Source organism: Polypterus senegalus, chromosome 4 (assembly GCF_016835505.1).
Source record: "Polypterus senegalus isolate Bchr_013 chromosome 4, ASM1683550v1, whole genome shotgun sequence".
Lineage (NCBI taxonomy): Eukaryota > Metazoa > Chordata > Cladistia > Polypteriformes > Polypteridae > Polypterus > Polypterus senegalus.
The window spans coordinates 112,925,380-112,948,221 of NC_053157.1; the positions used below are offsets into that span (position 1 = coordinate 112,925,380).

At 38.6% G+C, this 22,842-nt stretch overlaps 1 protein-coding gene across 1 annotated transcript in view; it reads right to left on the reverse strand.

Moving 5' to 3' along the window:
* The window catches only part of fryl (furry homolog, like), a 355,547-nt gene that overhangs the window by 308,275 nt on the left and 24,430 nt on the right, over positions 1–22,842 (reverse strand).

Below are 22,842 nucleotides of genomic sequence, written 5' to 3' on the forward strand. Positions count from 1 at the left end.
CAAGCAAGATCCTTTACACATAATGCATTTTTGCAGTAGATGCATCTTGTACATTTTTAAAATGCATAATATGAAAATGCTAAAAAGTAATAATAAAGGATTCTATTTGTAAAAAAATCAATGAATAAACCAATTCCTTAAAAGTAACAAGATGCAAATTAAGGAAAAGGTACTTAAGTTTAAATGGCTACATGAACGAACACATCAAAACTGAAGACACCACTCCAATATTAACAATACAGGCCTGTTGCCACTTAAAATGTTATTAATGCATTACTATGATGCAGCATTCAAGCAACAATTCAAATACAGAAAGATAAAAAGAGAGAGCTCTGCAAGACTACAGATCTATTTAAAATACTAATTTAATAATATTGAAGCTCAATCTTATGTCAATGTGTGCAATGGTCACATAACTTCATTTAGGTATGTCTGTGTCTAGTAAAAGACTGACTGATGTGAAATATGTAACCCTTAAAACACAGGTTGATCATACAAATGCCTCCAATTAAGGAATAAAAATCAAAATCATAATAAATTAAAGTTTCTTTGGGTAAATTACAATATAGATGTCAGTGATGCAATTTGTAGCAGTCTTGATTGGTTTTAAAATACATTTTTGCAGTCTGTATAACATAGCCTATATAATCTTAGCAGTTTCAAAAAAGCTGTACGCGCAGCCACAATATTAGTGAATACCATTGATTTCACAAATTAGAGGAGGAAACAAAGAAAAATGTCCAATCAAGTGCTGGTTTTGAAAGAATCTTTTCACCATACTTACATGAATTGCCCAAAAAAAGTATTATGCCACAGATGGTTGATCACATAGCACTCAGCACTTACTATGGATCTCCATAGGATTAGCATTTGCCCCTACTCTGCACTGCACCATGCCACACTTCACTGGGAAATGCTGGAAGTGGACAATAGACCACTACAGCTGTTCTGAATTGTAAAAATACTTGAAGATATTTCTCAGTTAGATGGACCGGATTCTCCAAGTACTCAACAGTTGAGAGGCCCCCACCTGCTCAATGCTGAACAGTTAAAGCTGGGAAGAAAACATATAAATGGTATTTTACAAAAGATAAGTGTCATGTGCTCTCCGTCGAGCAACTCTGAATGTCATTGGCTGTATTCGTCACAGATGCAAACCATGGTGTGGGTATTTCCACACTACTTACTCCAAACATGGAACTCTGAATTTGGAGTCCATCACAGTTTGTAAATACACAGAATAAAACAAATGTATAAGCAAATTTTCTTTTAAAGCACATTGTCTATTCCATAAAAATGTTTTCAATGAAGAAACAATAAAACAGACTTCAGCTTACAAATCTGCAGGTGTAAAAAAAAAGTTCACTGTGTTAAGAGGAGAGTACAATTAAATTAACCTCCTAGAAAAGGAGTCCGATCCTTCTCATTGGCAAGGAAGAATGTGTCATGTCAGCCACTCTTCAATTACAAATTTAATTAGGGCTGCATATCAGCACTCATGTCCCGATTTGATTCCGAATTGCAATGTCCCAATTTAAAATTGATTTTTTCTTGTCTGAATTAGCATGCACTGATATATTTGAAGTAGGTTTAATTATTATTTATTTTTTTTTTAGAAATTACTTAACCATGCATAGAAAACATTATATTGATGTGACAAATTTCAGTATCACCTTATTTGAAGGGTGTATACATAGTAACTGGAAACACATTTAAGAAAAGAAGAAAAAAAAGCGCCTTTTTTACAGTACTGTACTCATATTATGGAGGGCTCCTTGTTTTAATACAATATAATAACATCTATTTTATAAAATATCTACTGTATATAATAACTGATAATGGTGCTATTATGGAGCTACTTCAAGTCGGCTGCTTCATGCACACTGTCACTTTTGTATCACATGCTGTGCTGAAAATTCCAACAACTGCCCGATTGGTTTGCCAGCTGAAGCATGTTGCAGACTTTTTACATACCTGCAGTACAGCTAGCCATGTGCTTAAAGAAAAGCAACGTTTATTGGGCTTGTCAACATACAAACTTGGTGATTGATGCAGTCATGCAATGGAACAGCCCATTGGAATTACTAGAAAGGTTTTTGGAACAACGGCAAGTCATTTCAGCAGCTCTGTATATTGGCAGCAAGGGTGCTCTCGGTGTGACTGGCATGCAGTACATTTGTCTGCAACAAATCCCCAACAGATGCCCAGTGGTTTTTAAAGTGCGATTGTCATGTAGGATGTTCAGCAGACCACACATCTGATTTATGTGTCAAAGTCTCTGATTTATGTGTCTAAGACCCTGATTTCAGGTAAAGAGGACAAAACATTTTATGTGATATAGTGAAGTGCTTTTTCCATAGAAAGCCTTAATACACCAAGAGCGACATCTACACAAGATAAACAAAAAATCTACACGTAATAATTGAGCAGGATACAGATTCACAAGATCGACTTGAAGAATCGATATCAAAAAATTCATTCACAATTTATGATCAAGTCTGACAGTATATGATCGTAAAATGCTGAATGTGGGAACTGCAGTTATCCAATAACTACGCAAGCTTCATCGACTCTCCTCTCATTTGTCACACTTCTTATGACCTCATTAAAGATGTAAGAAATACAAAGTGTACTATTTCTGTATCTAAGGTGAGTAAGCAAGTTATGAAACTTAGTTTCATCTCTCATCTAATCTCCAAAGTTTAAACTACACATGCAATTCTGACAAATACCAATGAGAAGAAAAAAAAATTAAAAATTAAACAAACAACATTCCCATAAAAAAAAACAACAAAACCCAACTACACCTACACACCCACACACACAAGACACATCCACCATGTTTATTTACAACAGAAAATGTTGTTAACCTAGGCCAAATCACTATCAATCTTTATATTTTTCTATAAATTAAAAAAAGAAAAAAAAAAAAAAACATCTGACATACCAAATAAAAAATACTCAGCCCATCCATATATACACTAAAAAGAAGTACAAAAAAGTGCCCTTTATTTTACATTGTCCAGTGCATGCAACATTTCAGTCTTGTTTGGAGATGGGAGATGAATGAAATATATAATAAATAACATTCTTCCTGCCACTGCTGATTAACATTGTTTCAGTAAAATAGCTGCCTTTATACCACATACCTGTTACAAATTTAAAAAAAAAAGTACTATTTATGGGAAATGAAAAGCTATATATGGCTAAAACTCTTTACCTAAATACATACTCTTTTCCCAGTTCTCTAGCAGCATGGCCAGTGAACACCCTTTTTGATGTTAGGTCCTGGAGAATCACCTAAAATGCACAACTTTAGGTAAACAAAGTTCTAGAAACACAATAAGAAATATTGTTTTAATCATGCACTGTGGATCAGACGAGTAAAGATTCACCTAAACTTCATTTGTAGTGGTTACTGCACGTCGGACAATTTGGTGTAAAAATGCTCCTCAAATTAATGGAATTCTGATGTAATATTGGCTTATTATCTCATAATATCAAATGACTACCACTGTGATTAAGTCAATAAGAAAGGTCTATTTTTGTGGCTAAGCTGTACTTAGAGTGACATGATAGAAGCACCATTTGTTTAGGTTTCTTTTTATCTTCAAAATCAGGGTAAATCTTTGGACTGTGTTATACATGCATCCAGCAACCACACATATTTTTCTAAAAATTAACATCACATATTCACATCGACAAAATAAAGTGGGAAAGTAAGATGTCATTGATGGAAAACTCCTGTGATACATAAACACAACAGAAATAACTAACTGGTGAAGCAGGAAGGATATAAGTCAGGAACACAACTATGAAGTGCCTTGAGAAAAATATAAGCCAGGTATTAGTATAAAAAATAATGACAACCAGAGTCATTATGTATGTATGCGTGTAACAACATGCCACCTGTCAGGTGGATTAGCTATCCATTTTCTCCAGCTTAGATAAAATATTACAAATATCCAGTGTAATTATATAGGTAATGCTTTCTATAACTGTAAAACGGAACACAAAAGAATTTAACTAAACCACACAGTACCCACTATTCCTTGGAAAACTACAATTATAAATGTACTTTTTGAAACTGTAATATAAATTCTCCAGTAGCCAATAAGAGATTTTTGATTTACATTTGCCAATACAGGTTGAGCATCCCTAAGCTGAAATGCCTGGGATCCAAATTATTTCAGAATTGCATTATTATTTTTCATGTATCATTTTCCTAAAACACCCACCCTCAATTACTACAGTCAGGGAGTCTGCAAATGAAACTGTGAGAAAACAAAAAGGTAATATAGATATTATCCATTCAGGATCTCAGCACGAGAAGGTAACTGAATCTTAATGATTAATTTGTACATTGTTAAGAGAGCAGTGACAGACTAGACAGATACAAACATAGACCACTTTTGTATCACCCACGCATTTGACATATTTGCTGCAATATCTTTGTCATTTTGATTATTGCATCACAATACGGCATAAAAACAGCAAATAAAGTTTTGATCACTCTTTTATATATATACTAATAAAAGGCAAAAGGACTGACTGAGTGACTCACTCACGGACTGACTGAGTGACTCACTCACCAACTTCCCGTGTAGGTAGAAGGCTGAAATTTGGCAGGCTCATTCCTTACAGCTTACTTACAAAGTTAGGCAGGTTTCATTTTGAAATTCTTTGCGCAACGGTCATAACTGGAACCTACTTATGTACATATATACCGGCCATAGCCTGCAGCTCGGTCGCTGTGTGAGGCCGAGTTCCATCCCTCATCGTCATGCCTCCCACATAATTGAGTGCCTGCCCATATAAGGCCGTCCGTCAGTGGCAATCCAATAGAAACACTTGCCGCTAAATATTCAGACGAAGATGATATGGTCAGGGTGGTGTTTGGCACAAACTTGGCGAAACTGCAAGAGAAACTTTTAAGTGCCGGGTCTTAGCTAACATTAAATAAAGCTGTGGAAATTGCACGAGATAGCACAAGCACAGCTGAGAACCTTCGATGCATGTACTCCGAGCGGCTCACGTGAACTGACTGTGAACGCAGTTTGCAGAGAACAAGCAACACCTCCAAAGAGTGTGGAGACTTTTGATCACATGAACGTGTCTGCAAAAAGTGGCGTCTCCTGCCCTGCAAAAATACTATAAAGGTCGAACCTTTGAGATGCTGACTGCGCTTCTGCCTTAAGTGAAAGTAAGCACTTTTAACTTTTTCCTCCTTCCCCTGAGCTATAGCTCAGACAACTGTAAACACGGGATCCCTTTTCTAGACCGTGGCAAACTAATATTAAGGCACTTCACACTTTCTTTTGCACATATATGATTATGAGGTCACGGAAGACACGCACAAGAGTGGAGGACTGACACTGCCATCCCGGCCGGTTAATGGCAGGGCCGTCTCTCCAGTCTACATGAGACCCACCGCGACGGTCCCCAAAAGACGCTCATATCGTCAGCGCAGACGTCTCTCTACACTATATAAAACAAACAGGCAAGTTTCCTTTCTTTACACCTTTTTTCCTTTTATCCCAAACCAGAGCCTCTCTCTCTTAGCACTGCAGAGGACACAAAACTAATTTTCTTTAATTGCTGGTAATGCCGGTGAGGCACATTACCACAGACAGAAATTTGGACGTTCACATAGAAAATGTAATTTCTATACCACAGCCGTCGTGTAGCGCCCTTCAAAAGGGATCTACTACCAAGAGATGATCCATATACTGTACATTTTAGCTGCTGTTCATACTACTTCCGTGTTGTGATACCGTCTTTAAAATGTAGTTTACCCAAAACCACTCCAGTAGTGCTTAATGTATCTTTACTTCTTAAAACGTTAATGTTTTACTGTTTAATAACTTATAGACTACATTTTACTTTTTTCCCTTGCACTCAGTGAGCGAAGCCAATGGGTGATCAGCGCTATATATATATATATATATATATATATATATATATATATATATATATATATATATATATATATATGACAACAACTCTCATAACAGTGACAAAACAATTACATTGACAATCATGTTACGTTATTTTTAAAATGTTTCCTTTTCTTTGTCATAACTTCTTTAACACACTACTTCTCCGCTGAAAAGCACGGGTATTTTGTTATATATTATACAGTACACCCCCAAAATTCGTGGGGGTTACATTCCTAGAGCACCCGTGAATTGTGAAAACCAGCAACTTTTGGATGTGCTTAAAAAATGCCTTTTAAATGCCTATTTTTATAGTTTCAACCCTAAATACAGTATGCCCCCAAAGCACTTTAATTTCGTTGCAAACTCAGCTTAATACATTACCTTAATACATTACCTAAAAACAGAGTGTAAAGGTAAAACCGTATACTGTACAATACTGTACTGTTATGTCTCCCGCGGTGCTAGAATGTAAAATACAGATGTTACCACTATTCGTACTGTACTGTAATTCATGCAAGCGCGTTTTATTTGGTATGCACTGTAGTTGTCTTTGTTATAAGTACAGTAAATACATAATTTCATTTAATTAAAATACAGCTAAATGTACGGGTACTCACCAATGATGAATGATATTGATGATGATGATGAAGTAGCTGTGCAGTACGATGCACAGGATTTAAAACTCCTTGGGTGGCACCTCTTCTTCGGGCGCTTCAGGAGTCGTTTCTTCTTCTGGTGGGGTTTCGTACTGGCTTTTCTTTATAGGTTTCAGGAACATTGTGATAGGAAGTTGCTACATTGTCTCCTGTAGCGAACTGCTGGTACAATATCCGTGCTTTCTCATGGATGATGTTACCGTCCAAGGGAATGTTCTTCCTGCAGTCGGTGATCCACAGTGCCAAGGCAGATTCCATCCTGACGATATTTTTATTCCTTATGGTCGTTACCTTTTTGGCACGAACACAGAAACTTACAGATACGGTACTCCAGATCGCTGCTTCATTCTTCTTTATGTAGCATACGGTGCTTTCATTAATGCCAAAGTGGCACGCTACTGCAGCATAACTTTTTAGTTCCCGGAGCAAATCCAGTAGTTCAACCTTCTCCTGGAGTATTTTAAACTTCTTCTGGCGCTTAGGCTCAGTTCCAGAAGCCTTAATAGGTGCAGGGCGATTCAATTACATCGTTTAAGAATAACAAAACAATAACAAAATGGAAAACACGAGGACACTCAGCTGGAGACGCGTCACAATGCAGCAGTCAATCAGCAGCAAGGAGAAATGAATAACGCTCTCGGATTGGCTACTTTCTCCACCCCAAACCACGTTTCCCTCAGCGGTGTTAAACCCACTCACCTGGAGACACGTCACATGGCAGCAGTCAATCAGCAGCAAGGAGAAATGAATAACGCTCTCGGATTGGCTACTTTCACCATCCCGAACCGTGTTTCCCTCACGGGTTGCTTCCTGTTCTCTCTATAGCACAGTATTGCCATGAAAAAAGCCATAAAAAATTGTGGAGCATATTTGTGTTTTCCACTAACAATTAATAGTTACTGTAGGTTCTAAGAAAAAATCTGCGAACCCTGAACCGTGACTTCGTGGGTTTGCATACAGTTTTATATTCTGGCATGGCATATTTATATTTTCTACTAGGCAGTAGTATTAACTTTCTTTAGTTAATCATTTAGATATGCAGTCAGAAGGTGGCTGCTGTGCTTGTGTTGTTACCAATTCAGGTGTTTTATGTACTGAAATCTGCACCTCACGTGGTTCTTCATTATCAGCTGATTAACAGTAGTTCTTTTCATGGAATGTGTCACATTTATTTCAAATGCATATTTTGCAATTAATATTTTTACAAAAACAGCTGCCAATTCTTAAAACATCACATCAACTCCTGCATGATTGTTGGAACTGAACAGCAGTTTCAGGTTAGGATACTGGAAATTCGTAGTAGGGATGTTGAACCTGCATCAGAGTATTTACCTGCATTATTCTTTCACTAAATTCAATAAAATCAATTAAGAGCACATTATTGCTTTAGCTCAGAAAACCACACAATCTGTACAGAAGACTTTTACCAATAACATCTCTTCTGCATTATATGTAAAGTATAATTCACAAGACTATCACATGTCTGAGTAGAAAATACTAAAATTCTCAGCTTGACTGAATTAGCAACAACATTTCAATGTTACTAAATGATGATATATTAATAAATCGTATTAATTCTGATTTAGGAGCATGGCTTATGATATCTCTTCATATTTAAGTATTAAGGGTAACTAGATATGGACATGCATACATGAAATGGTTAGAGTCACCTTTATTACATGCAAACAGTTATACAAATGCAGCCAACTAGTCAAACCAAGTTGGTTGGCCCCACCTAAAAATGGTCTGTGACTTCAGGTGGTCTACACACTCAACATGCTTTTTCCATTGCCCCTGGGGTCAACAGTTAGGAACATCAGTTTATCTGGTCTGCTGATTTCATTATATTAATGCTGAATATCTATAGGTAGTCAGGCAGGCAAGAATTAATTATAAAGGTCACACTAAAGGCTGAGTTTATTCCTCCTGCACTACTAAAAGTGCAAAGTGCATTCATATTCCAGAAAATGAGTGCAAAACAAGATTTAATGTTGACTCCCATGAGTGGCTTTCTTATGAATGTGTATGTCAAATTTTGAAACATTTCAGAATGGGTTTTTTTAGCAGCTGTTTACAACAATTATTCAAATACACAATGTAAAGTAAGAGAGCTTCATTAAAACAGTGTGTTCAGTAAAATATTGTAGCATATTATTAAAAGGTTAAAATCATCTTTAGGTAACACTGTTAAATAACTCACCAGCAGGGGATAAGGGAAAGTGTACAAATATAGGTGTTACTCCTATATCTAATAACATATTAAGACTTGTATTAACTATTAACTTCTCTGTCTTCTACATGTTGAAAATATAAATTTCAGAAACAGAATTCTTATTATAATCGTTCACAGGAATAATTAGAAACATTCAATATCATTTTCTGGGCTAAAATAATTTATGGTAACAAAAAAAATGAATTTTACAGCTTTAGGATAATATTTATCAGGAGATGAATAAAGATAGATAACCTGTTTCAGCTATTTGTCAAATAATTTACCTCTAATTCAAATAAAGTAGCATCATGCACAGCATACACCATCTTAATACACTTCAGCGACAAAAGCTAATAATTCTCACCACTTTCACTTTAATTGTCTTCATTACAATTGTTGAACTAATAAATGACACACACAGTAAGTGATACACAGTTTTATTCTTATTAAAATTATTTTAAGGCATTCAAATTCCATTATTATATCAGTTTTAGCTAAGGTTTATAAACCATCCTTAACACCCAGCAGATGAAGAACATATAAAGGACTAAAAGCACCGCAGCTAGATATCACAAGCCTTTTGAGGATACTGTAATACACTGCTTATCAAGCATGATTCAGCAGCTGTTGTCTTCATTCCTTAAACACACCCTTTTTTTTCTTTACTGGTTGTAACAAGCTAGCCTTATACTATGGGTCGCAGATTTGCCTTGTCATAATGACATACAGTTTTTGGGTTTTATGGTGGTAAGGAGGCAAGGAAGGGGAAAAACTGAAAAGAACAGCAACACAGAACAATTCACAAGATCTGCAAAAGGCACACTTGCAAATTAACTCAATTGTTCTTTTCTGTGCATCAGAGGGTATGAACTTCACTAAAATTACCCAAAAATAAAGTCACCTAGGTTTTTCTGACAACATATCTAAAGGAATATTCCATCCAAAAGTGAATAATTTTTTTTTGCTACTCCTGTTACTTGTAGTTAAAATTGTTAATCTAATGTTTGTATAGAATGGAGATAGACATTCATGATATGACTTAATGGGGATTACGTTGAACAGCAAACACCCATGAAAAAACTTGCAATTACTTGTGTCATATAAACCAAATGTTAGGTATTCCAGTTCCATGCACACAACATAGAGGGTAGCCCTCCTGGGCGGCTGTGGCACCACAGATTCCCGCTGGGCATGCCGAGAGCTGGACTTTGGTGCAGCCCTGTTGGATTCCATGGGGGCCACCAGGGGATGCTACAGACCCCTATAATGGACTTCCCTGAAATCCTGATGAACCACATGGAGCACTCCCAGGGGCTGGATAAAAGGAACAGCCTACACTGGAAGGAGGAGGAAGAGGAAGAAGAAGAAGAAGAAGAAAGCAAGCACTGCCCCACGAGAAATAAATGTGTGTTGCCTTGGACTTGTGTCTCTGTGCCTGTCTGTATCCAGGTTTGGGGAGCTGTCCGCCCCCGGTATTCCACAAGTGACATCCCAGATCTGACTTCCCGACCATCGGCTGGCAGTGAACCCATTTTAAAAGTTCTTGTGGACAACCTGACAACAGAGCAAGGTGAGCACACACCACAGCACAAATGCGTACACACACACCAGCCAGGGTCTCACCCTGAGAACCGACGAAGGCTCACAGAAGCGCCGTTCCCAATCCAATGGGGAGGAAGAAGGCCAGGCAAGCTCTGAAAGCAGAGGGCTACCAGACACGCACCGTCATTGTGCAGGACCTGACAAAGAGGCCACTCAGAAGAAGCACACTCTGGAGGACTGGATCCAGGAGGTAAGTGTTGAGCCCAGCTGCAGTCTACCCTTGGAAGCTTACCTGTCTGTAACCCTATTCATACTTCTTAGAAGGTGACTGCCCAGATCTGCATCTCTGGCGAAAGCACACCAACCCTTGGAATGACGGCAAGGCAACATCGGAGGAGACAAGCATTGAACACCAGGGATCGATGCTTGCTGGAAAACGAAGGCGGGTTGGAGGACGACCGCCTGGAGTCTCACCTCCCAATCGGGTGCAGTTAAAGGGAGAACGGGGGTGTTGGAGGGCTGAACTTCCCTCCCCAAAGCAGGCAAGGGATTGGACACTGTATGTCAGGTTCCTGTCTGACTGGTTACAGGCAGGGCCAACAAACATCCATCCAGGAGCTGCGCAGGCACAATAACTCACAGCCGGACAGGCACGCAAGGACGAGCAACATCCAAGTTCACCACTGGCTGAATAGAGCAGTGTTTCCCAATCTCGGTCCTGGGGGCACACTGTGGCTACAGGTTTTTGTTCCAACATGATTCCTAATCAGTGGCAACACCTGATAACACTGATTTATTTTAATTAGCTGGTATTATTTTTCTTTTATTCTACATTCAGAAAAGCACAGCAGCATGATTTTTACATTTATAAAGACATTTAGAAATATTTCTGCTTTTGCTACAGATTTAAATGTTTAACTTTCTTTTGTTGATTTCATTATATTTTGCCTTTTCTCTGTGTAGCTTTCCCCCTTCATTGTACCTTATTAATGACAAAAATGAGCAGAGCAGACATGCTTGGCAAATAACACTGAATAATCAAAGGCTGCAACTACTTTAGCATCAGACCCACTAATTAGCAAACAATGGATTAATTAAACAATTAGAAGACCTAGAAAAGTAGAATGAAAATATTGTTAAAAAGAAAAAAAATACATTATTCCCATATAACTGCTTGGTACATTTTAATATATATATGTTTTTTTTTTAACCAAACTTAGTTTTCTAATTTCTATATTGTTCCCAAAACACAGAACTTGGGAAATAACACATCACGTAATTAGCTCAGGAATCCAATTAAAAACTGTGGCTGCAGGTTTTTGTTCCAACCAGCTTCTGTGTGCCCCCAGGACCAAGGTTGGGAAACACTGGAATAGAGTAACCTGCTGTTGGCTGTACGGGACCTGGAGATTGTTCTCTAACCTGTATAGTCTTTTTTTACAGGTCATCAGTCTGTCAGACAATGTAAAGATTGGAGAGGATAGCCGGGGCACCACTGAAGGTGATGCAGGAGTACATGAAGAGACTTACTGCAGGACTCTCCAGCCATATAGATGTGGCTGTACAGGTGAGTGGCTCCTGAACCATATATAATACTGGAATTCCGAGTGAATTGTTGTTGGATATGACGGAAGGCAAATGAGTAGCAGGAAGTCCGATGAGACGTGGGTGTAATGACCAATCACACGGTGACAGCGAAGACACTAAAAAGGTCTGTGCCGGCACCCACACTGCCCACTGCCTCGAATGCCACTGACAGTCACCCTCCCCTGAGACACTAGAAGGCAGCCCTCCTGGGCGGAGCTAGAGTTTGGTGCAGCCCTGATGGATTCCATAGGGGCTGCCAGGGGGAGCTACAGAGCCCTATAACGGACTTCCACCACATCTGGGAGTGATTCCAGGTAATTCAGTATACAGAGTTTCTGAGATGCTGACCTTTGTTCCAAAAACCTTTCTAGCTTTGCCAATACACCATACCATCTCTTTATATGACCACATCAGCCACAAGTTTCTGTGTTGGCAAATGCAGTAAACAAGGCTTCTCTTTTAGTGCATGACTGCAGTTACTGTACTGCTACTGTGGAAAATGTCTGCAACGCATCTAACCAGGCTCAGCAATCGGGCAATTATTGGAATTTTCAGAGTAGCTTGTGACACCAATTTGAGTTTGTGTGCAAAGCAACCAACAAGAGTATCTCTATAAGCTGTTCTGCACAGACCATATTAACATAGTTGTCAGTCATGGTGGCCGTTTGTCTTTTATGTTTCATTCATCCAGCCCCACTGTCAACAAGCCTCAGCACTAGATCCTCCTTTTAAAACACTTTATCTTAGGAGGTGTGAGAACACGTTTTCACGACTGATTAATATAACAGTTACACATGAGCAACTCTATGTGTTGCTTGTAGAATAAGAGAAAACACAAATCTTCCCACGGTGTCTTTAATTTCGACTAATTCAAGATTAGTTTAAAATGTGCAATGGGGCAATAAATTTGGCTAATAGGTTAACAAATAACTTTTTTTTTTTTTAAATAATATTATTCATTTTTATTAATAATATTTGCTAGATGATATAGGTATTTTATAAAGTAGATGCCACTGCATCATATTAATAAAAGGAGCCAACCCTCCATAAAATATATGTGGACTCTGATGTGGTGGTAGATACAGTGCATCCGGAAAGTATTCCAAGCGTATCACTTTTTCCACATTTTGTTATGTTACAGCCTTATTCTAAAATTGATTAAATTCATTTTTTTCCTCAGAATACTACACACAACACCCCATAATGACAATGTGAAAAAAGTTTACTTGTGGTTTTTGCAAATTTATTAAAAATAAAAAAAATGAGAAATCACAAGTACTCAGCCTTTGCCATGAAGCTCAAAATTGAGCTCAGATGCATCCTGTTTCTCCTGATCATCCTTGAGATGTTTCTGCAGCTTAATTGGAGCCCACCTGTGGTAAATTCAGTTGATTGGACATGATTTGGAAAGGCACACACCTGTCTATATAAGGTCCCACAGTTGACAGTTCATGTCAGAGCACAAACCAAGCATGAAGTCAAAGGAATTGTCTGTAGACCTCCGAGACAGGATTGTATCGAGGCACAAATCTGGGGAAGGTTAAGAATAATTTCTGCGGCTTTGAAGGTCCCAATGAGCACAGTGGCCTCCATCATCCGTAAGTGGAAGAAGTTTGAAACCACCAGGACTCTTCCTAGAGCTGGCCGGCCATCTAAATTGAGCGATCAATTAGTGATGGGCGGAGTGAAGCCTCACGAAGCATCAAAACGTTTGAAGCAATTGTGTCGGAAATCGTATCGAAGATTCAAAGCATTTGAAACTCACCTCTCTAGTGACCCCTCCTGGCCATTTTCATTAACATTACACAAACTCATGATCCACTTCAATTCATTTACTCGCTGCTACAGACTGACAACGAAGAGAAGGGTTAGTCAGCAACTTCTAGTGTCTGATGTCTAAAAAATATAAATATATAACTAACGCCGACAAGCAGAATGCACTATACGATAGCAAGAGTTAAACAAATAAATACGCCTCACTCATGGATTCCCGGCTCTTTCAATTAGTATTTACTTTTGCACTGTATCATTATAATCAGTCCTGTTATTAGTATTATAATTAACCCTCATCTTTTCTTGAGATCACATTTAATAGCCTTAAATTTTTTCTTTGGTTTGACTTAATTAAAACGGAGTAGACGGAAAATAAAGGTTTATCCCTGTACTTTGCCATGATATAGGTAAGCACATTTGAGAAAGATAAGGTGAAATCCTTAAATCAGTTATTATTCAATCAATTATTGAAATATTTAATTTATTAATACTTTACAATATTTTGTGGAGCACTAAAGTAACGAATTTGCTACAAAGAAATGACGCCGTCAATGGCTCAACTAACTAAGGTGGTTGCCTTTCAAATTCTGAGCCTAGTGCTAGCCCGAGTTCGATCCGACTTAGATTCATCAAAATTAACGATAATAAAAAAATGATCAGAATTGAAATCTTTATAACCAATTTGAACTAAATAATTTTGAGATATACTCTGGAAGGATCGCATAAGAGATCTGTTCGGGAATCACCCCTACTCAAAATCGCCATCAAAATGCGGTTTTCTATTTGCGGACGGCAGCTCACGTATTTACATTAATCCATTTCTATTCATTGCCATTTGATGTCCATGAACCCCTCCACTGAATAAGGCAGTGGTTCTCAACCTGTGGGGCGGGCTCTCAAGGGGAGCGTGAAGTAACAAAAAGGGGGGCGCGAAGATATGAAAAAAAGAATCAAAAATATGAAAAAAAAATCTGTTGGAACCAAAACAAATTAACTTAAACTACATTCTCATACTAGAACAATAAATATAGAGTTAGATAAATGTCGATAAAAGTTAAGTAGGTATAATAAAATATGCATCTACATTTAAAAAAATGTAAGGGGGGGCGCGATTAAAACTGTTATGGAAAATCAGGTCGCAAATACTTAAAGGTTGAGAAATGCTGGAATAAGGTGATAACAAACCCACTGTGGTAGATCAGGTTGAATTTGCTCTGCTGCGCCAAATATTCAAAGGTGTCAATCCGGAGCACATCAGTGAGGCTGAGAGACACGGCGTAGATCAGTCACCGACACACACAGGACACTCCAATGTGAGCAGTGCACGTATAAATGTCGGCATTAAGCATTGAGTGCTGAGGCAACAAAAAGCAGCGGGATAAACACATCTGGACCTACTGTTGAAAAAGAATTTGCTTTTAACAGCAGCATCCCTCCCTTGTGAACACATCTTCAAGGTCCGAACAGGCGATCAGTAAAAAGTTTTTTAGTCACAGCACAGTGTAATAATAAAACATTTCCTAAAATATATAGTTGTCCAGTCTGTATCATTCCTAAGCAATCTTCTAGTAATAGAGGCACAATCCCAGTTACTAACACATTTACCGTGCAGAAAACACTCAATGCAAGAACACATTCCACCTTATCAATTTAATATTTAAAAATTTTAACCGCTAAACCAGCCATCAGCAACTACAAAAACAGTTGAAATCGTTACTCAAATATTTTTTTTTTGTTATAGACATAAAACAAGATGCACATTTCCATTTGATATATCTTTACTAGTGTTCTCGCCTTGCTTGCTCCCGGTCTACGTTGGAATTTGCTGTTTAATGGGAAAAAAAAAAAAAGAAAATCAGACTCTGTTGAGTCATAATTCACAGTGGGTGGATGTGGGACCCGAACCCATGTATGCTTTATTATGAAGCAGTAACGCTACCACTGCACCACTATGATTTTCAGGAGGGTGGAATTTAATGTATGTTTTTTTAATGTATGCATGTATGTATGTACTGAATACGAAAACAATTATATATAGATGTATACTATATGACATACGTTCAGTGTTGCATGAAAACGTTGCATGAGGCAAAGAATGGATATTTATGAGAGTATTATAGTAAGAGATGTGTCGTCACCCGTATTGCTAAAGCTCTTCTTTGTGGCAAAAAATAAAATTATAAATTATACATCATACAAACGCCGACTTGTTGAATGCATAATGCTGCAAAGTATTATCGGGCACAATAATTTAACATGTATTGATCATCTACAAACATTCATTTCAATGGGAATTCTGTTGAGGCCATGTATACTTCAAACGGGATCATGACGGGGCTCCAAAGCCTTAGACATGCGTAGTACTGAGATCTTGACGGGGCTCCGAAGCCTCAGACATGCGTAGTACTGAGATTGCGTCATGACGGGCTTTGAACAGGGCTTAGAAGCCTCAGACATGCGTACTACTGAGATCATGACGGGGCTCCGATGCCTCAGACATGCGTAGTACCGAGATTGGATCATGACAGGGCTTCGAGAAGACATGAGTCACTGGTTACTGAATCTTTCTGAAGCCTCAGCACACTGAAAGGCATTGACCTCTATATTTTGAGAGTCTATCTGACACTTAACTCTATAGTTATATTCTGTAAATCATACTGACCTTACACATTTCAGTTGATATGGTTAAACTACAATTCAGGTAGTTGCTGAGAATTAATTATTGTTCTTGTGGATTGCTGTGATTTCCTTTGTCTGATACATAGTGTCAAAGATATATTGTCATATATCAACTTTATATATATGAAAAGATTAGGTAAATCGTGCAACCTTTTTATGGAACACTTAATTTTGTTCAAAACCGTACGTCATATAGTATATATCTATAAATATAATTTTATCGTCTTCATTAGGAGAATACAGCAATGATACTCTCGTATCAATTAAACCATTTTAACGTGAATATGTCAAACAACATATTTCATCCGCCGCAGTAAGAACAGAGATAGTAGTTCAGTTGTGCAGAGCTTGTTAATTATGCCGATAATGTGGCTCAGTGGTGTTGTCACTGTCTCTCAGTAAAAAACACTAGGGGTTCACGTCGCTGATCCTCCTCTTGTGAAAGTTTTTTTTCTATTCCTCCATTTAACAAGCTTGGACGGATAGCGAGCGAATCGAGCTATCGAGGGAAGGTTGGGCGCCGTGTCGGGCAGAGGGCACACGCCCTTAATTATATTGTGTATGTAAAGAGTTTTCACTGTAAAATGTAATAAAGCTTCATATTTGTGTGTTTGGAGACCCTGGTGTCGTACTGAATTTGTATTATAGAAAAACAAACTACTGTCCAGCATGCCTAAATGTGTCTTTTCGTTTCTGATAGTATAAATAGTTTCAGCCAACCAGCGCCTTCTAAACATGCAGAACGACAGTCTTATATCACTGAAAGATGCTGAGAAATTAGTTCACGCGTTTGTTTTCAGTCGACTAGATTACTGTAACGCACTCCTCTCAGGACTACCCAAAAAAGACATAAATCGTTTGCAACTAGTGCAGAATGCAGCTGCTAGAATCCTAACTAGGAAAACAAAATCCGAACACATTTCTCCAGTTTTAATGTCACTACACTGGTTACCTGTGTCATTCAGGATTGACTTTAAAATTCTGTTTATGGTTTATAAAGCCTTAAATAATCTCGCCCCATCGTATATATCGGAATGTCTGACACCTTATATTCCAAATCGTAACCTCAGATCCTCAAACGAATGTCTCCTTAGAATTCCAAGAACAAAACTTAAAAGAAGTGGTGAGGCGGCCTTCTGCTGCTATTCACCTAAAATCTGGAATAGCCTGCCAATAGGAATTCGCCAGGCTGATACAGTAGAGCACTTTAAAACACTGCTGAAAACACATTACTTTAACATGGCCTTTTTATAACTTCAATTTAACTTAATTTAACTTAATGCTGATACTCTGTATGTTCAATTTCCTCATAATAACTATTCATGGTGGCTCTAAAATCCGTACTGACCCCTACTCTCTTTTCTGTTTCTTTTTCCGGTTTCTTTGTGGTGGTGGCCTGCGCCACCTCCACCTACTCAAAGCTTCATGATGCTCCAACAATGATGGATGGATTAAAAGGCAGAATTCTACGTGACCATCTTCATCAAGCCCTTCCGTGAGAACCCTAAATCCAAAGAGGACTGTTTCATTTATGTTAGGTAGAATGCCCAGAGGGGACTGGGCGGTCTCATGGTCTGGAATCCCTACAGATTTTATTTTTCTCCAGCCGTCTGGAGTTTTTTGTTTTTCTGTCCCCTGGCCATTGAACCTTACTCTTATTCGATGTTAATTAATGTTGATTTATTTTGTTTTCTTATTGTGTCTTTTATTTTTCTATTCTTTATTATGTAAAGCAGTTTGAGCTACTGTTTGTATGAAAATGTGCAATATAAATAAATGTTGTTGTTGTTGTTAAATCGATATTGAAATGCACACACAAGTCTCCTAAATTATTCATTGAAATGCCTACATTTACAGTGTCCGTTTTAGGAAGTAGTAGTTTTTACTTGTTCCCGTTATTAGGAATTATAATTTCTCAGTGTCACATATTATTCGTTACTACTCGCAAGTCCCGTATCTTTGACATTCTGTTTTATATTCTGTATAAGCAAACTTTTTAAAAGGAGCGTTGACTGAACTGATTATAGTAGACTTGTCATCTTCTTAAAATGACTTTATTGATTTGATATTGACAATTAATCATAAAGTCAAACATCAAGGAGGATTTAAATTTGCATGGACTGCGCTGTTCCTTTTTTTTCGTGACATCGCGTCAGTAGAGAGTGCGTCAGATTAACAATGCATTCTGTCCTAAATTACAGCCCACATGCTTTTTTATGTTTCCTAAAGGCCAATGTGTCTCAATTTGCTCATTAATATATTTTGACAGTGTATTTTAGTGAGAATGATTATAAACATATTACCCATGTTCATTTCCCATGTAGATATGTAACGTTTGGCAAATATAAATAAAAAGTAACACATATAATAGTTACGTTGCATTGTTTATGATTAACAAAATTAATCATTTATCTGAAATGTTCTACTTATACAGTCGATTTATTCCACTTCTGAAGGTGTACATTGTCGGTATTCTCCATTGCATTTCCCGTGTAACGTGTGCCAGTGCAACTGAGGGATGGCAGACGAGCTCACGTAATGGGTGACAAGGAACATTCTCATCCTGATGCCCAGGCTGTTGCCACGAATATGCCTATCTTGTGATTTTTCTCGTCCCTGCTAGTTTACTATTATTATTGGACACGTATGTAGAGGAAATGTGTTTTATTTTATGTCTATGAAAGAAACTCAGTGTTGATGCTTTTGGTAACAAGACAGGTTAAGGAGCAGGGAACGTTAAATGTGACAGTGACTGCGGCGGATTGTGTAACTGGAAGATGGTTTAAGAATACAGAAACGACAAAAAACTTTGTCTTTCAGTAATTCTACTTACATCAATTATTTACTCGGTTGTGCTGCAGTTCAGAAGATTACTTATTTACCGCCCCCCACCCCCCAGCGCAGCCTTTGATAAGATGCATTCTGAAGGAAAGGATGTTGCTGACAAAGTCAGATGCTTTTTTGAATGTTTGGCTCCAGATGTGCTTATCCAGCTGCTCCTTGTCAGTACTTGAGTGATCTTTACGTTCACCTCTGGATGAATTCGCAAAGTTTCTTTACAACTTTTTTGTCTCATTAATGCAGAAATCCCGAGGCTTTCCTAAAATTGCAGAAGACACTGTTGATGGCGCTGATTCTGTTTTAAAGACAGTTGTGAGTAGTTATGCAGAACACGCTTTTACTCACATTGCTTTTTGGAAATCAATAATACAAATCAGCAACAGATCTGGGAATCACTGAATAGTAAAAACGTTTAATGAGGAATGTCTTGCGCATATACTGGTGTAATGACCACATCGGCTTTAGTGAACCATTTCTTAGCCTCTCTGATATGATCGACACGGGGTAGAATAGATTCTGGATTGATATAATACGTGCTACCTTACGCAAAATATGCTCATCAATTTGTTACAGATTCTTGGTGGACACGATTCCACACCAAAGAAAAAGGTGCCCCATGTAAATCGTTCATAATGTCTCCAAAACATGTTTGTTAACTTTCAGACAAGTACTAATTAACTGTTTTATACAAAATACTTATTTCAACATATGCGAGCCCCAACTAGGATTTGAAGTCGGGTTAGCGCACCTTATTGCTGTAGCACAGACAACTGCTTTTACGCTTTGAGCCAAAGCACTTCGGCAGACTAGAGACTAACCAAATCGACTGCTGACTACGCGGATATCAATAACGTCTTTACGCTAGCATGACTCAAAATCACGTAACGGGCGCATTTGAAGCAAGCCTTGAAGCGGTGCTTCGATCTCCAGTGCTTCGAAAGCTCGACACAGTGTCGAAACCTGAGTATCAAGCGGACCATCACTAGCAATCGGTGAAGAAGGGCCTTAGTCAGGAAGGTGACCAAGAACCCAATGGTCACTCTGTCAGAGCTCCAGAGGTCCTCTGTGGAGAGAGGAGAACCTTCCAGAAGGACAACCATCTCTGCAGCAATCCACCAATCAGGCCTGTATGGTAGAGTGGCCAGACGGAAGCCACTCCTTAGTAAAAGGCACATGGCAGCTCACCTGGAGTTTGCCAAAAGGCACCCGAAGGACTCTCAGACCATGAGAAACAAAATTCTCAGGTCTGACGAGACAAAGATTGAACTCTTTAGTGTGAATGCCAGGCATCACGTTTGGAGGAAACCAGGCACCGCTCATTACCAGGCCAATACCATCCCTACAGTGAAGCGTGGTGGCAGCATCATGCTGTGGCAATGTTTTTCAGCGGCAGGAACTGGGAGACTAGTCAGGATAAAGGGAAAGATGACTGCAGCAATGTACAGAGACATCCTGGATGAAAACCTGCTCCAGAGCGCTCTTGACCTCAGACTGGGGCGACGGTTCATCTTTCAGCAGGACAACGACCCTAAGCACATAGCCACGATATCAAAGGAGTGGCTTTAGAACAACTCTGTGAATGTCCATAAGTGGCCCACCCAGAGCACAGACTTGAATCCTATTGAACATCTCTGGAGAGATCTTATAATGGCTGTGCACCGATGCTTCCCATCCAACCTGATGGAGCTTGAGAGGTGCTGCAAAGAGGAATGGGCGAAACTGGCCAAGGATAGGTGTGCCAAGCTTGTGGCATCATATTCAAAAAGACTTGAGGCTGCCAAAAGGTGCATCGACAAAGTGTTCTCGATTCATGGTTAAATAATCTCTAAAAAATCCAGCACTTCAAATGTATCAGTGTATGCTAATTAAATAAAGATGACATCTACATCGAATCGGGACATTGTGAAACAAAATCAAATTGAATCTGGACTTTAGGTTTTTAGGTAGGGCTGGGTACTCTACTTGCTACGAATGATGTAAGAGAAAAAAACTCAAAAAGTAACCAACAAAGAGGCAACTATTTCAGATGCAAATCTCATTAACTGAATGACTGTATACAAGATATTGTAGCACTAGATGTAAGCAAAGCTTCAGCACTGTTTAAATAACCTTTGGAAAAAAAAGGAACAGATCACTGAAGCAATCAATATTGAGCACTATTATCTTGAACCACAACTGTCTGATCTCAGGTACATCATTAAGTCTGCAAGTAGTTTTCATATTCATGATGGCACAATATATACAAAATTACTCAAGATCAATTTGAAGTAGTGTCGCAAGTAAGATATCACTGTAAAACTGTACAAATTACTTTTTGGGGTGACTTTACTTGTTGTTTAGTGGAAGGTAAGCGGGTAGGGAATGTACAAATACAAAGGACCGTGGTTGCAGAAAGAATGTGTGCTCCATATAATGGTGTGGTCCTTTGTAGCATATTTACTGATATTTATACAAATGACCTGTTTGTATTCTGTATCTCAGTATTCCTTTGTAACTGTGTTGAATGTGCCAGCAGCAGCAACATAGTTTGGAAGGGATTTTCACTGTAGTAATAACAATCATACGGTTTAAGGCTGTCTCAAACTATCCACAAAGAAAAGAGGGCAAAAATATCTTGCTAAAAGGAGAGGAAAACAAATGTTACTTAACAAATCAATCTTGACATTGCTGACAAGGAATACTGGCAGAAACCAGGTACCAAAATTAAATCAGAAACAAGACTTTTGAGAACATCCGAGAATTAAAATTAGGAACTATATTTAATGGCAAGGTGAATCCAGCAGCACATAAGATACTCCAAAAATGGAATCTGCACCCATCTTTGAACTGGATTATTTTTTCAACATTCATCTCAGTTCCAGAAGCTTTGAAAACAAAGCAAGAACCAACAAGAGGAATGCCAGCCCATTCCATTAGCACACTCATGCAGAGCCAACTTAAAGTTGCCAATTCATCTATTACAGACATCTTTGATAGTGTCAACGCTTGAACACATTCTTCTAGAGCTACAAGTCAGCAAAACAATCCATTTCACTGTTTTCAAGATTCAAATGGCCAACATTATAAATCCTAGATGACCATGAAGCTTAGTGCTTTGTAAAAGAAAGATTAAGAAAATGCTAAAATTAAGTTTCTCTGCACTTGAAAGCATTTTTATAGTAATTTCATTTTATAATATTTGCTTATGTGGAAAGCTCTTTCTTTACATTAGTGACAGTGGCAAGTATTTGGAAACATGGACTTTTGTGGTGTGGTACCCAGATGGAGGTGGTACCCAGCCGGGACTCCCGAGAAGACCGGGAGGTGGGCTTGTGCCTCCTCCAGACCTCGAGAGGGCAACCGCCCTGGGGGCCGCGGGTAAAAAGCTGGGAAGCTCGACCCTGTAGGGACCCGTGGTTACCACCAGGGGGACCTCAATACCTGAAAGAACCTGGACCTCAGCACTTCCACCACACTAGGAAGTGCTGGGGGGGAAGAGGAACAGGGACACTCGGAGTGCGTGGGGCGTGTCGGTGGGAGATTGCCAGAAACATACCTGGAGCACATCCAGGTGCTTATTTAAAGGTGCCGCCTCCCTTCAAAGGGAGACAAGAGTCGGGTGGAAGATTGGACA